The following is a 14,471-nucleotide window of genomic DNA, read 5'->3' on the forward strand; positions in this document are numbered from 1 at the left end:
CCGTAAGTCCAGATTCAAGGACTCAGTTATGATTAAGGCCCTCATCTACTGTCTATTAAAGACTTCCACTGACTAAGTGGGCAGCTGGAAGAGTCTGAAAAGCCAGAGTCTGCAAACAAATGGTACTTTTCCATGGATGATGCCTTTGATTTCAATATTTACATCCTAAATCACTATTCAACCATTAGAAAGCTGTGATCCAGATGGCTCTACCTGGCTTAAAGGACTCTTTCTCAAGAGATAGCCTTTCCATTCTTTGTGATTAACCGTCAAAAAACATATCAGGCTTTTCTCCCACATTGCCTAGTCATCGCTCTAAAATCCTCTTTGGACTAAAATAATTAGCAAACAACGTACTGAAGACAAGATTTTCAGTAAATAAAAACGTATTTTATTAAAATGGGTTGAAAGAGTTAAAAAAGTAAAACAGAGTTCATTCCAAGCCTTTACATTTTGAAAACATTGATGAAATTAGTTTTTCACTGTTTTACCAGCACTACTTTCAAGCTTCCTTCCCACGCTGTTGTGCAAGTTACTTGCAGAGTACTCAGGGATACAAATCTTCACCAAGCCTGACTCCTAGGTTCTCTGACAAATGCTCATGCTGTGAAAGAAGAGGCATTCAGCTGCCCTGGATTGAGCAGCCTGTCAGACATCCCCAGAGAAGTTACCATGAAAAGAACCTTCTTCAAAACTTTGTTTAAAGTGAGGGCTGTTAATCAAGGCCTTGGTGCTCTCATTAGAGAGGGGAGGAACCATTTAAAGTCAGGAAGCTGCAGTATATGAAAGTCATGAAATTGAAATGAACGCATCTTTTGCCAGCTGGTTTCACACCCCCAGTTGGCAATCCACAAAGGTTTAGAGGGGGAATTAAATCCATTTTTCAGCAGAAATAACTATTTTTGTGATTATCATATAGATTCCATGAGCTACACTTTGGTCCTATCAAGACAGGCAGGCAGCTGCATGAGAGGTGGAAAGAGAAAATGATTGAGATGAAATCACCACCAACAGCTACTGCAGGCAGGAAGGCAGCGTTGGATCCCAGCCACAATACTTCTGCAACCTGGTTTGAATGGGCCTGATGGGATGCCATAATGTAACCTACACTGAACAAGGTACGTGGAAAGCTGTCTGACATGGGGCTCTATTTCAAAGAAAAAATACAGATTCCTTCCAGGCTTTAATTGCTTTTATTTTACTTGTTTTGCTCTTGGGGCTAAGATTGCCTTCAATAAAATGAGATTAAAAAAGTAGAGTGAAATAACACTCTAAACCAGAGTCAAGTGAGAAGAGCTTGGAGAAGAAAGGGTTTTTCTCAGTGTCAGTCTGAAAGGCCCAAATGAAATGGGTGATTGAAGTTTCTTATCACTGTATGGCGTACAGTTCTTCTGTTCTTTGATTTTTTTCCAAAAGTCACTGGCCTTCTAAGCCCATTCAGTGTTATTAGGATGGAAGTGATTTTGGTCAGGAGATTGCTGCCTTACTTCAGAACTGATGACTCAGGTTCCACCTTCATCAGCTCTGGGCACAGTCTTACCCTCCAAGCACAAATGCTGCAACCAGTTTTCCAGCTGCAGAACAAATCTGTTTTGCGTATCAAAGGTCGGGATCAAGTCCTCAGCTGTGAACTGCAGGAGTATAAATACTTTCTGGCAATTGGACTTCTGTTGTCTGGTGTATCTTCCTAGCCAACAAGTGTGGCTCCTGCTGTTTCTGATAGCAATTTCCCCATCCCCTTTTGGATTAGCAGAAATTCATCCTTGTGCAAAGAGCACATGTATCTCTTGAAGTCCCAATTTATGTCCTGTTGTGATTATTTAAGAAGTGCCTGGGAGACTTGTAGGGACTCAGCCCTGGGGTGAACTAAAGATTAGTTTCTGTTCACTGCAAAGTACCAGAAAGCATCACAGACAAACATCCCTGGCAGAAAGTAGAGAACAGCTAGCTGTGGCACTCCAGCTACCTCACCACTGGTGTGACATGAGTGCTCAGAATGGCTCTGGCTGTATTTATGTGTTAAAACAGAGTAAAGGGAGGCTGAGAAGGAGAAAATAAAATAAATGACCTTTTTGAGCTCTCTTAAAACCAGCACTAATTTAGACAGCAAAAAGTAAGGAGGACTATCCATAAACTCTAGGCATTGGTTTAGCGGTTACTAAATATTAGGGAGAAAAATTGCTTCTCTGTCTAGAAGATGGCATGTCAGTTCTGGAAGGCTTACAAGCAAGACTCCCTTGTACCACCCCATTCCTCAAAAGGTCCCACCTGTGAATATTTGTTCTGTTGTGAAATAGAAATAAAAATGAGCAGGTCATGGTTTTAGAGACTGGTTTTAGAGATGTTTTTTTAACTCTATCTAGAAGACTCCACTGATTTATCCAGCAAAAGGGAAGAGAAATATCCACAGTCTCTTGTTGTTGGTTTGCCAATTATTGAATACTATACAAAAACTGCAGATCAGTAGTACACAACCTTTTCAGAACCCATGTGTCATTCTGACAACTTTCCAGGACCAAGGGGGGCAGACTTAATCTGCATATATATTAACATAAATTTACATAGGAATTGAATCAGAGATGAATGTGCGCAGTTGTTATTATTGTGTATTTACAATAAACTTCACTGTAAGTGTTGACAGCACTTCACAAAACAGAGAGGAAGACAAAACATTCTTTGAGAGTCAAAGAGTAAATGAAACACCATTTTCTTGAAAATGGTTCCTCCTGTCTTCCCAAAATTTGATATGGCCACAGGCACTGAGGAATGCAGCTTTGAGACTGTCAGATGGCTACTGCATTTGCATGACTGGCAAAATAAATCTGATCTTCCACAGGGGAATATGCTGTGGTCTGTGGTTGGAGGGACTTTGATTTTTTTCATGATGGAGATAAGGATTCTGGAATTTCTGTACCCTCCTCCTAAATTGTATCTCAACACCTCCTTTTTTACTGACCTACATGAGTTCCACCTCTCTGAGATCTGTACAGCAAGAGAAAAAGTTTCACTTATCTTATGTTTCTGTCTACTTGCTGATTGACTGTTTACCCACTGCACTGGAGTTGGCATTTATGAGTCAGAGGTGAGTTCTAAGCCTATGCTGGAAGAGGAGTTGCAACACTGCTACAGATTCAAGGGCAAGACAACGAAAATTTGCTGTCTCCTGGTATGGGAAAGTCAGTGGTGCACAGTAGTGTTACAAATACAACTCTTTCATGCTATTTCATTCCAAGAAGACCCTTAAATAGATGTGTTTGTGATGTGGAGCAGAAGAAAAAAAAATATTCTAAGGTTGATTTTTTTCAAAAATTAATCAGCAGTGGGCATTGACATTTAATAAAATGGCCTGTAGCATCCCTGGCCATAGAAGATCCTGGGAAAAACTCCAAACTGCCAACACAATTGCTGGATAAGCTTGCCTAAGGGACCTGGAGGGCACTGCCAGAAGAAATATCCCCTTTAACTTTCAGCCACAGTGATGCTGTGCATTCATTACCAAAGAGGTGGAAGAACAGCACAATGTGCTCTGAATAAATTGTTCAATATATTTGTTTAGATCTTGGAGTTAACTCTTATTTAGACTATTATACGCAATGCCTTTTCTCTTGAGAAAGTGCAGAATAATAAGGAAAATAATGTATGTGTCCAGCACAGGTCTCTCTCTACTATGTTTTTGGGGGTAATGTTGTGTTGTTCACAATAGGGAGGGAAGTAAATTAAACCTTAAAACTATACACCTGTCAGTTCAGGTAAATCTGATTTAGACTCAGGGTTGAATGTGGCAGCTTGGGAAATATCTTGTTTAGAACTAAGTGGATCCCAGCAAGGGTTTGAGGGTCAGATGTGGTACAGGCATAAATCGGAGTAAGCCCCTGCAACCTTTATGGGAAACGTACCACTGTGGGAGCCCGGTGTTGTTCAGAACATCTTTTGGCAGGTCTGACCTCCCTTAGGACCTTGGGAATGAGAGAAAAGCGCATGTGAGTTGGGGCTCACAGTCCCAAGTGGGTTGCCGTGACAGCTTAACTAGTAACCCTGCATCAGCTACTGCTCATATGTGAGCTCTTAGCCTGTGGTGAGTATGAAATAATGCAATTTATCCTAATCTTTTTTGACTCTGAGTTATCTCTGTGAGCCTATGTCTAAAAAGGAGAGAGGAACAATGGCCTTTTTAGATACTTCTCTGGTGGGCCCAACCTCAGGCTGTAACTGTACCTACAGGAATAGGAGATTGATATGGTAGCACATGTCTCTTTGTCAAGTTTTTTCTGGGCTGTTTGGTTCAAAAGCTTGTCTTTTATATTGTATGAGTCACTTTGCTATTGGCACTCTACAACAGGAGAATGAAACAATCCTTCTGCAAATCTCAGGACAATTATTGGCCATCCTAAAACATGTTCATGCCTTATGTCTGAACAAAAAATCATAAATAATGTTATCTCTGTGAATCGGAGTAACCCAACTCAGGGGTTTTGCTTACAAATCATCTCATAAATAATTCAGCCAGTTCCAATTTTGGGTGACTTGCTGGAGAGAATCTGGATCATAAATTTGATAGATCCTAAATTGGGCCAGTGACAGGGTGGATTATATAAGGACTTTCACTGCAGAGCACCAGGTCCTATCCCCTGCTGCAATAAATACTTAATTTTTTTTATGGAGTATGGGATAAATCTAAGAGACTGGGAAAACTTTGGTTTAAAATACACTATAGCTTAGTCGTTAGAGACATTTCCTGGGAGAGACAGGCTCAGTTCTCTGGTCTAACTCAGGCAGAAGAGGGAGCTGAAACTAATCTCCAGCCTCCCAAGGGGCAGATCCACCTACCAGCAGACAGGAAGGTGGCCATGTTCCCTCCAGGTGCTTTCTGTGAGGCACCCACCTAGAAGACAAGTTCTGGGAACATGGAAGTCAGGCAGAGGAATGTTTAGTTTGTGAAAGTGTAGGGACAAGCATCAAGCTTCTTAGAGACAGTGTAACAGGTCTCCAGCAACTGAAATGTAAGGTAACTCTGTCGTGTAACATTAAGCATCTGTAAACTTAGTTAACCAAATGTGAGAGATCTTGAAGATCTAAATTTGAATTCAGGTGCCTAACATGGCAGCCCATTACTTTAGTCTATTTAGGAGTTTAGGATCATGTGCTTTTATGTTTACTATAATCTTTTCAGCTCTTTCCCCAGATTGCTATTTTGAGCTAACCTCAGTACCCACAGAGGGCTCCATGACCCATCCACTGACTGCTGAGTTTGCTATGAGACTAACTGCAACTCTGAGCCTGGTTTTCCCTCCCATCTGGCAGTAAAAATGAACTGCTGCTGACTGAATGACCACTGATTCTCTTGGAAGCAGAGCTATGTGAACAGCAACAGCCAACTCTGTCACCATTTGTGAGGATTTGTAGCTTGGGCCCTGAGACATCTGGCTGAGATATTTACGCAGTCCCGTATTGCACTCACTGAGGCTCTGCGTTCACATCTGGAGTCTAGACTGAGTGACTCTATGGGCTGGCCTTCAAGCCTCTGAACAGCTCATGTCCCCCTTGTTCTCTCGCTTTGTCTTTTTATTGCTTTATTGGTTTATTTATTTGCTGTAGGTGCTTCTATCTCATCTCCTCAGACATTCCTGTCACGGCCACTTGAGAGCTTCACTGAGGAATGGCAGTGACTGAAAGAGACCGAGTAAAAGCAAATGGAATGGGTAGGGGAAAAAGGCTGTGTTGTGGCAAGGCTTCGATCGCGTGGTTATGGTAATGGGGGATGCCTGGTGCCTGATTACACTATTTCTTCTGAGTTCTACAGCTGTGATTGTGGGAAATGACAGTGCTCAGCTGCACAGTTTGCATTCAACGCATGTGACAGGGAGCAGGGGTTTCTGTAAGCTGTTAGAAGTAGCCACGTGGTTGAGTCAGGCAGGAAGATGAACTGCCTGTTACCCTGGGTTAGATCCGTCAGTGAGCTGCAGGTACAATCTGGGTCATCACAGAGCTGTCCTACCTCAAGCTGGTTGGAGTTGGTCCCCATTCATTGTCATGCTTTGAGGATGAGGAGCAGTGGGTCAAAGCCTAAAACAGGATACAGTGGTTACTATTCAGTAGCCTAAATGTAGAGATCTGAGGTATCTGCAGCATTGGCACAGGGCTGGTAGATGCATCACAGGTCCTGTGGTAGAGACTTTGGCCATCTGAAAGAGACATCCAGGTTTCAGAAATTAATCCCTTCAGTCAGTTACACGTTCTTTGTGCTTAGTTGTGTATTGTTTCAAACGTGAGATGCTAAGATGTTTAGCCCCATGTTGGTGCTGTACTTTTCACAACAGGTGAAATCCTGCTTGATCTGACACTGTCCCTAGCAGTATCAGCAGCTGCTGCTGCTGCCTGCACTGGGAGCAAATCTTTCCAAAGGTTGCTATCCTTATTCCCAGCCTCACTTCATTTCTTTCCCTTGGGCCTTTAGTCTGTTAATTCCACTTGCTCTTCTGCCTGTCCCATGTTCTCCTTGTAACAGTTTTCCTTTGTTTTGGATTTCCTGGTTGTCTAACAGCCCTGTCTGCCACTGCCAAAGAAATACTGCTAGGGAGTCAAGGGCTAAGCATTGGTGACAACAGCAGGGTTATGACCTGGAAATGTAGTGGAGAAACTGGATGGGCTAATAGTGAAAATGTATGTAGTGCTTGAAAAGATGAGTACTATGGATGTACCTGTTTGTGTAGGTAGATCTGTATGTATTTGGATATAGATAAGACAGAATCTACATTAAGACAATGCCATAAAGTCTAGAAATCCAGGCATTGAAATACAGTTCAATTCACCCTTTAAGGAAGAGTAAAAAGGGATTTTAGATATTCTCTGTGCACTCAAAGTAACCAGCAACAGCATGACGGCAGTTCTAAGTAACGGGGCCTTAATCAGAGTATATAAAAAGACTGGAATGATGTTTGAACAACATGTCCAGATCCCAAGCATTGTCTTTTTCCTGCTATCAATGACACCCATTGTGCAATAACAACATTTGCACAGAGATACGTCCTGTTTTGCGCACGGAGAATGTATTGAAGCAGCCATAGGGCTGCACTAGCCTTGGCTAGAAAAGTCCCCAAGGGCCCGTCTGCCAGCTGCTGACTGATGTAGAGCTGCTGCTGCTGATAATAGGGTACATGTGCTGGCTTTGAGCTGAACTAGGCAATCTGGGGCACAGTCAGATGTGCTCAACAAGGATCAAGTTCAAACCTGTTTAAGAAGTTAGTTCCTGTCAGTGGTGATTTAAGCTAAGTAGTTTTGCTGTGTATTGGAAAGGACGAGGAATGCTCACACAGTCAGCTACTTCATCTTGGCTGTCACAGTGGTGATTTCAACACAGCCAGGGGAGTCAGAAAGACAACAAATAGCTGAGATCTGTGACATCCTAAATCACACAGACACAAGCTGCTAAAGGGGTATTTCCATTAGATGTTTGCCTGCTTGTATGTAGCAGAATTATGCTACATATGCCACTCTCTCTTTTCAAGTAGCTGAAATCAAGAGGTGCCTAGACTTCTTTGAAGACGTAGACCATTGTTCCACATTGGAAACGGCTGTTGTTGGTTGAACGTTGCTGATCCATTCAGGATCTCAACTGCAGCAGGCAAAATGTCAGTGTGAGTGAGGCTAGAAAATGCAGATTTTTGCTGTAGAGACTGATAGAGATCATTGGAGAGCAAACACAAATTTCCCCACTCTACTAAATGCTCTCACTGGAGAGGAAATTAAAAAAATTATCACTGCAAAATTCAAGAAACATAAATACACTAATAATTAGTCAAAAGAACATTGTACATGACATGTGTTAACGTCACCTGAATTTATTATCAGCCATGTTCCTTCTGGGAATATACCGTAGGTTCTAAGCAGGATATACTTTTGTGTGAACAGTGTTTCACACCATCCTGTATCACAGAGATTGGCTATATTGTTTTGCAGGCTTGGGAGCCAGAGTTGGCCTTGTATTGTAACAGTCATATTGTGAAGTCACTGAGCATAGCTCTTCTGTATTTCCCAAAATTATTCAGTTCCTTCTTCAGAGGAGCATGCGTTGCACAGCAGGAAACACAACTAAAGATCTTCCTCGTGATTATCACGTCCTGGAAGTATTAATGCCATATTCATTCTGATGGAGAAAGAGTTCTGGAGCAGCTGTAACTATTCAGCTTTTTCCTGAGAGATACCCAGTGAGAGCACCTTCAGGCAGATCCACAAAAGTATTTAAGCCCTAGGTAGGCCCCCTGAACTATACATAAAACCCAATGTCAAGATTCCTGCTGGTTGTGTCAGTGGGAGTTCAGATTTTTTTTTTTTTTTAAAAAAAAAAAGAAAGAAAAGAAAAGACACAGTAATTAAGTACCTTTCTGGCTTGGATAAACTATGATTGAAACAAAGATGACTTATTTCTGGAATAAATTGTTCTGTCTGCTAAGCAATCACTTTATTTTATAGTGGAATGGAAGATCAAGAAATATAAGGAAAATGGTTTAAATCTTGTTATTCTGGCAAGGATCCCACTGACCATAATAGCATTTTACCTTTGCATGGATTAAGAGAACAGCAGGATCTGAACAGCTGGTCACTTAGTTGGGTTGTTGGTATTTCTAAACCTCTAATAAGGCAGTGCTGAATGCAAGTATCTTATAATCTGAATACAGAGATCTTATAGCATCACTCAAGGCCTCTTGAAGGCAATGCTTGCAACATACAAATAGAAGCTGTAATCTATAATGCCTCAAATCCTTTGTGAGGATTATCTCTGTTATCTCATCTGACATCAGAGAATTACATGTAATATAGACACATAAATGGCTCAGTCACAGAAAGATTCTTTAGAAAAAGGTAGCAGAGAGGAAGGTTTGTTTGTTTCTAAGCCAGGGAGAAGAGGGAAAGCTCTGCAAATGACAAGTGGATTGGAGCTAAAGTCCTGTTTAGGTTCACTGTAGATCATACTCATTTGGGAGAATTAGCTGACGGAACAGTCCCCACTGTCTTGATTTGAATATAGTCATTTACAGCCACACAAAGGGAGGATGCTTGTACCTCCATTTCCATTTAGCTAGGTTCAGCCAGTCTGCCTGAGTGTCAGGGGCTATGGAAAGTGTAAGACAATCAATGACTAAACCCTGTAGCTCCACACTGGCCAAATAAAAGCCTTAGATTTGAATAATTCAAGCTCATGATAGGATTGCTTGACTTATGAGGCTCAGTTGCATAGCTAAACAGATCTACTCATTGCAGAGCCAGCCTAGATTCATCTTTGGTAGTTCTCTTCTACTGCCTTCACTTATTTTTCTTTATAAGACCCTGCTGGTTTCTTCAAAGAGAAAACTGACAAAGTATGATGCAGTTTCCCTGCTGTCTGTGACTTGCCTTATGCCTCCTACCTATCTTGTCTCTTTTTCTATCCAGACGAATGAGGTTCTAACCTAGCCTTGTACACTTACTCAAGGTACCTTATTCCCCTCTCCTTCACACCTGTGTATCACCCTATTTTTCTTCTTAAAATCTCACTCTTTTTTATTAACAATAAAGCAGATTTGGTCTTTCCCTTCTTAGAAATACTTGTCTATCAACATCCCTTCCCTCTCCGGTTACCAACCAATTACCAACTCTTTCCTTCCTTTCATCTCTAATTGCATCTCTAACAGCACTGAATGTGTTGTTTATTGCCTGTAAGCCAATGTCAGAGGTGCTGTCTTAGACCCTCTCCAGTCCAGCCTCTACACTTCTCATTCATCTCAAACCACTCTCACCAAGCTCTCTAATGATGGTAGGACAAAAGAAAAAGAGGGGAAAGGACATGTTGGCATACCTTGTATTTTAAATACCTATTTTGTATTCTCCTGTTTTGGGAACTGATTAAAACCTCACTAAAATTAATGAAGTCTTTCCATTGATGTAATGATCCTTAGACCAGGACCAGCAAAATCATACATTATGTGAGTCAGGGTTCAAGAAGGAATTCCAGTATTTTCATTCATAGATGGCTCATTTCCTGTAGCTTTCACACTGTCCTTTCCACTCCACTGACCTCTGTCTGATCGTATACAATCTCCTTTATATTCCCTCGTACAGGATAAGTAGTTGGATGTGCATAGAATGTTCTATTTTCTGAAAGAATTTCTTGGATTCCCTGAAGAGATTAGTACAAAATTTTAATTAGGGGCATTGGCAGAGTTCCCAAATGCTGGTATATTGGGCTGTGGTTTTCATTTTCATCACCCATTTTGGTTCCTATACAATGCATAGGATTTCTGATGAGTAGTTTACTTGAAATGATGCACGTTTTGTCCCTCCAGTTTTTGTCTGTCCCATTGATACAGATGAGTCATGATTAGCAGCAAAGTCTTGTCCTTTCCTTCCAAAGACTGGTGAGGTTGCCCAATATCCTGAGGACAATTGTCCAAAAGATGTCAGAGTCTGAAGTGACCAGTAGAATTTCCACTAAAACTTTGGAAGCCATACAGGATGCAAGTGTCATTAATTAAGCTCTAAGAACCTACAGTGCTGTGGGAACCTGGCATAAAATACACAAGCTGAACTTTGTTTGCAACTTCCTTCTATTTAGGAATTCATTAAAGGACTGAAGCATTTGAAGAGATTTCAGGACCCAGTGCTAGAATGGCTAATTGCTGGATTGGTCTTTTGTATACAGTGTAGCACATGAAAGGACTGTGATCAAAGAATGCAGGTGCTGCTGAGGGCAATAAGAATGCAAGTATGGTGATTGCTTGCCGGATACAATATATAACGTTTCATTTAGCTGTGCTTTGCTTTGGTCCATGATAGGATTTTGCAGAAATTGCTGAATGATTTTGACTGAAATGATTTAATAAATGCATTGTTTAAGCAGAGCTAAAAGTTATTACTTCTCCTTTCATCTTCTTCCTGGTTTTCACACTTCTAGCACCTGAGGGAAACTTAACCACTACTGCAGATCTAACTTAGATGAAGGCTTTAGTAAGTTTAAGTTGGTTTCAACTTCTTCAGTTACAGATGACTACCACAGTTAATTTTTGCTGGATCTATGGTCTTGTAGTGGAGGAGAGTGAAGTTACACAGTACAGCTTAGCTTCACAGTGAGAGCTAAAGAAATCACAAATAATTTTATAACTATATTTACCATACCTAGATTTTCTTTAGTTCCTGCTCTAACTGTTCTCCTCTTGCCAGTCTTTTCATGTATTGTTCTCATTGAATAGCAACAAGAAGTCTATGGTGAAGCTTTCTCCTGTTTTAACAACAATCCTATTTGATCACCCCCCAAAACCAGCACAAACCCTAGAAACAAGTGGAGCTGTGGACCCTGTCTTGGAGAGCATGCATGAGTAATTAAATAATATGCCCTTCTGTCACCATTTTTGTAGGGAGGGGGATTAAAATCTGTGTTTACAGGCTGAGAGCAGGTGTCTGTGATGAGATCCCATGCTGTGACATGCATGCAGCACATTCTTACATGAAAAGCCCTGACTGATGAAATGACCATAGGAAGACAACATGGAACCCTCCCGGCATGATCAGAAGCAGCTTAATTAAGCTCTGTGGTTAATTTTAAAGTGAGTGTGTGCCTATTCTAGAAGAGCATTAAGAAAACTGAAAACGTGGCTATTTTTTAATTATATTCTGGTCTTCCTGACATTCCTCCAGCAAACTGTCTTGCTTCTTGCGTGGTCAAATGATACAGTGACTCAGAAGTGAACACACACATCTTTACGTAGATGGGATTTAGTAACTTGTCCGATGTGGTTTTAGAGTTTTTTTCTTAGTTGTGGACATTTTTTTCTTTTGGCAGAAGGCAGCACTGAACCCAGAGTTTCTGCAGTTATTCTTGACACAGTTGTTTTAGTTGTAATTATATGACTGAAAGCATACAGAGACTACAAATTCCCTATAATCTTGTTAGAACTTTCATTAGAGAAGGCAAAAAAAAAAAGACTCAGAGGAAAGATGAATGTATGTGTTAGAATGATTTTAAAAACAAAAAAAGACTGTAGTACTGATGGCAACAGTCCTTTGCCTTGTACTACTTGTACTACTGTGCTTTTCCACTGTGGAACTTTATATGGTTTCCTGATTTCTGTAAAGCAACTTGAGGAATTCTTTACATGTGTATGACTAGGGCTCTTGCAATAGTGGTAGAGCAGAGGTTTGGAAAGTGAAGCCACTTACCCTAACAATGCAGTGACTCAGTGATGAAACTGGAAAGTCAAGACTAAAGTACCCATGTCCATCTTCACACAGAATATGTGGTGAAAAACTGTAGCCTAGCTATATATGGATTGATGGAGTGACAAAGAAAAGCTTAAGGCTTCATAAACACCTTTGCTTTTCTCAACAGAAGGATTTGTTCTCTCTTCCTGGTCTTGTTTTGTTTTGTGGTTTTTGGTTTTTTCTTTTAACTTAAACACAGGCTAGGTCTTTCTCAAACATGAAAGAAAGCTCTGTGAGAAATTCACTACCAAATTAAACATGAAATGGTGAGGGGGTGAGAAGGAGGCAGCAAGGGATGGGGGTGGGAGAGGAAACATGGACAAGGATAGCTGTCTGTGAGGGCAGCTGATTGAAACAATGGTACAGTACCTTGACTAATGTAGAGCTAATTAAAACTCTATAGGACAAAGTACTTCTAAATATACTATAGGGAACAATCTTTCTATGGTAAATCCATCCCCAATGAAATGCCATTGACTTCAATGGGTTTTCTTCTGGGATGAATTTGGCCTGATAACCTAATAAGTCTTTTCTGTCTCTAATTTCTAAGGACCTTTTGTTAGAAGCATAGCAAGGAACTTCAGTCTGACTCTCAAAAGTGCTGAACACCCAAAACTCCTACTGAGGTCTCCAGGAATTACAGATACTCAATACCACTGCAAATTAAAGCTGAATGAACTGTTTCATGTTTCCTGTGAGTTTGCTTTCTGTACAGTGCCATCACATCTGCAAAACAACCCTAAGTTAACCTCCTAAGCCTTTTGAGGCAGAAACTTTCTATGCATAGGTACAATACCTCACACAATGCAATACAAAACTTAGCAAAGGCCTCCAGGAACTAATGCAGTAAAATTAATTAGTAAAAACAGCAGTAGAATATAAATTTAAAGTATCTGTATTTGCAGGGAAATGGGGAAAATACGTACTTGGTGTGTTTATGTATAAATGGGCCTACCTAGTTTCCAACTGACTGTCTGTGGCCTGATTGGTCAGATAAATTATGTCCAATGTGTTCATAGTTTTTGTAAACTTAGAAAATTTGTCTTTTTATGACTCTGTGAAAGCCATATTGAGAAACAGTCAAAATTAAATGTATGCATGTTATTGCCTTCAGCACAGAATGAGTGACTCTTCCCTTCACTCTTCAAGCGCTACGGATTCATGTACTTTTAATAAAATCTTTGTGCACCCATTAAATTGACAGTGGGATTTACACCTGGCATCTTTGAGGTGACCAGGACTATCATGTAAAACCACATCAAACTTGTTTTGAAAGGTTCAGGAACATTTTTCCTTTCACTGCACTACGGTTGTAAAGTCTGCTCTGCTTTGGCTTCCACTCCATGGAAGATGTACATTGTATAGATAATGATAATGTTTTAATAACGCACTTCTTTCTCTGAACTTCTTCATTTTATCTGAGAAAAAACTCAAGCAAACAAATTCCCAACACCATTTAATGAGTTGTGCTCTGGTTTTATTCTGAGGGCTGTCTCTGAGAGGAGGATTACTAGTTTATCTCTGTTACTTTAAAAAGCAGATCTGTTTGATTACTCAATGGTTGGTTTTAAAAGGGCAGCTCCTAGGGATCTTAAAGAAATCCATAATGCAACAGTGAAGGAATATAATAGACTGGTTTGGAAAAAAAATACAATAAGGGGAAAACATAACATACAATACATTTGGTGTGAACTTTTCCCAGAAGATAGCTTGAGCCTCATAGTTCACTTACAACCAGAGTACAGTGATGCTGGGCAGCCTGCCAGTGCTTGTTATTGTAGTACTGTGTAAGCCAGTTCCCTGGTGAAGCAAGAAAAAGAGAGAAAGACTTTTCTTTGCTTTCATAGGTGTCCCATACTTTCCTCTCTGCTCTCTCTGAACACTCTTCCATTCTTTACATCAAGGTGCCTTGGTTCATGCTACACTGTGCAGATGTCATGCTACTAGTTTCATGTGGTACTTTCACAGTTCAAGAGGAGTGACACAGGGCTGTATCGCCTCACTGCACTGGAGGTTTCAGATGACAGCTCTGCCTGACAGTCTAACAGTAAGACACTCTGTGATATGCGTAGTAATGATGAGTAACACCTTGTCCTCACAACAGAAGTATCTGGGAAAGGAAGCATTCCTAGGAATGGGTGCCAGGATAAGTTGCATGTCTACACTGAATTTTGCAGTCAGATGTGAGGCACGATAACTTGGGCTTAATACCATGCTACAGATGCCAGTGAGGCATCTCT

The 14,471-nt window shown here is 40.7% G+C and overlaps 1 long non-coding RNA gene across 1 annotated transcript; it reads left to right on the top strand.

Moving 5' to 3' along the window:
• The first annotated feature begins 960 nt into the window (after nucleotides 1–960).
• Nucleotides 961–13,428, top strand: LOC141953865 (uncharacterized). Its single transcript, XR_012632025.1, has 2 exons — nucleotides 961–1,118; nucleotides 12,782–13,428. It is a non-coding gene; the product is annotated as an uncharacterized LOC141953865 (long non-coding RNA).
• Nucleotides 13,429–14,471: the final 1,043 nt, after the last annotated feature.

This window comes from Strix uralensis, chromosome 1, assembly GCF_047716275.1.
Source record: "Strix uralensis isolate ZFMK-TIS-50842 chromosome 1, bStrUra1, whole genome shotgun sequence".
NCBI classification, from domain to species: domain Eukaryota; kingdom Metazoa; phylum Chordata; class Aves; order Strigiformes; family Strigidae; genus Strix; species Strix uralensis.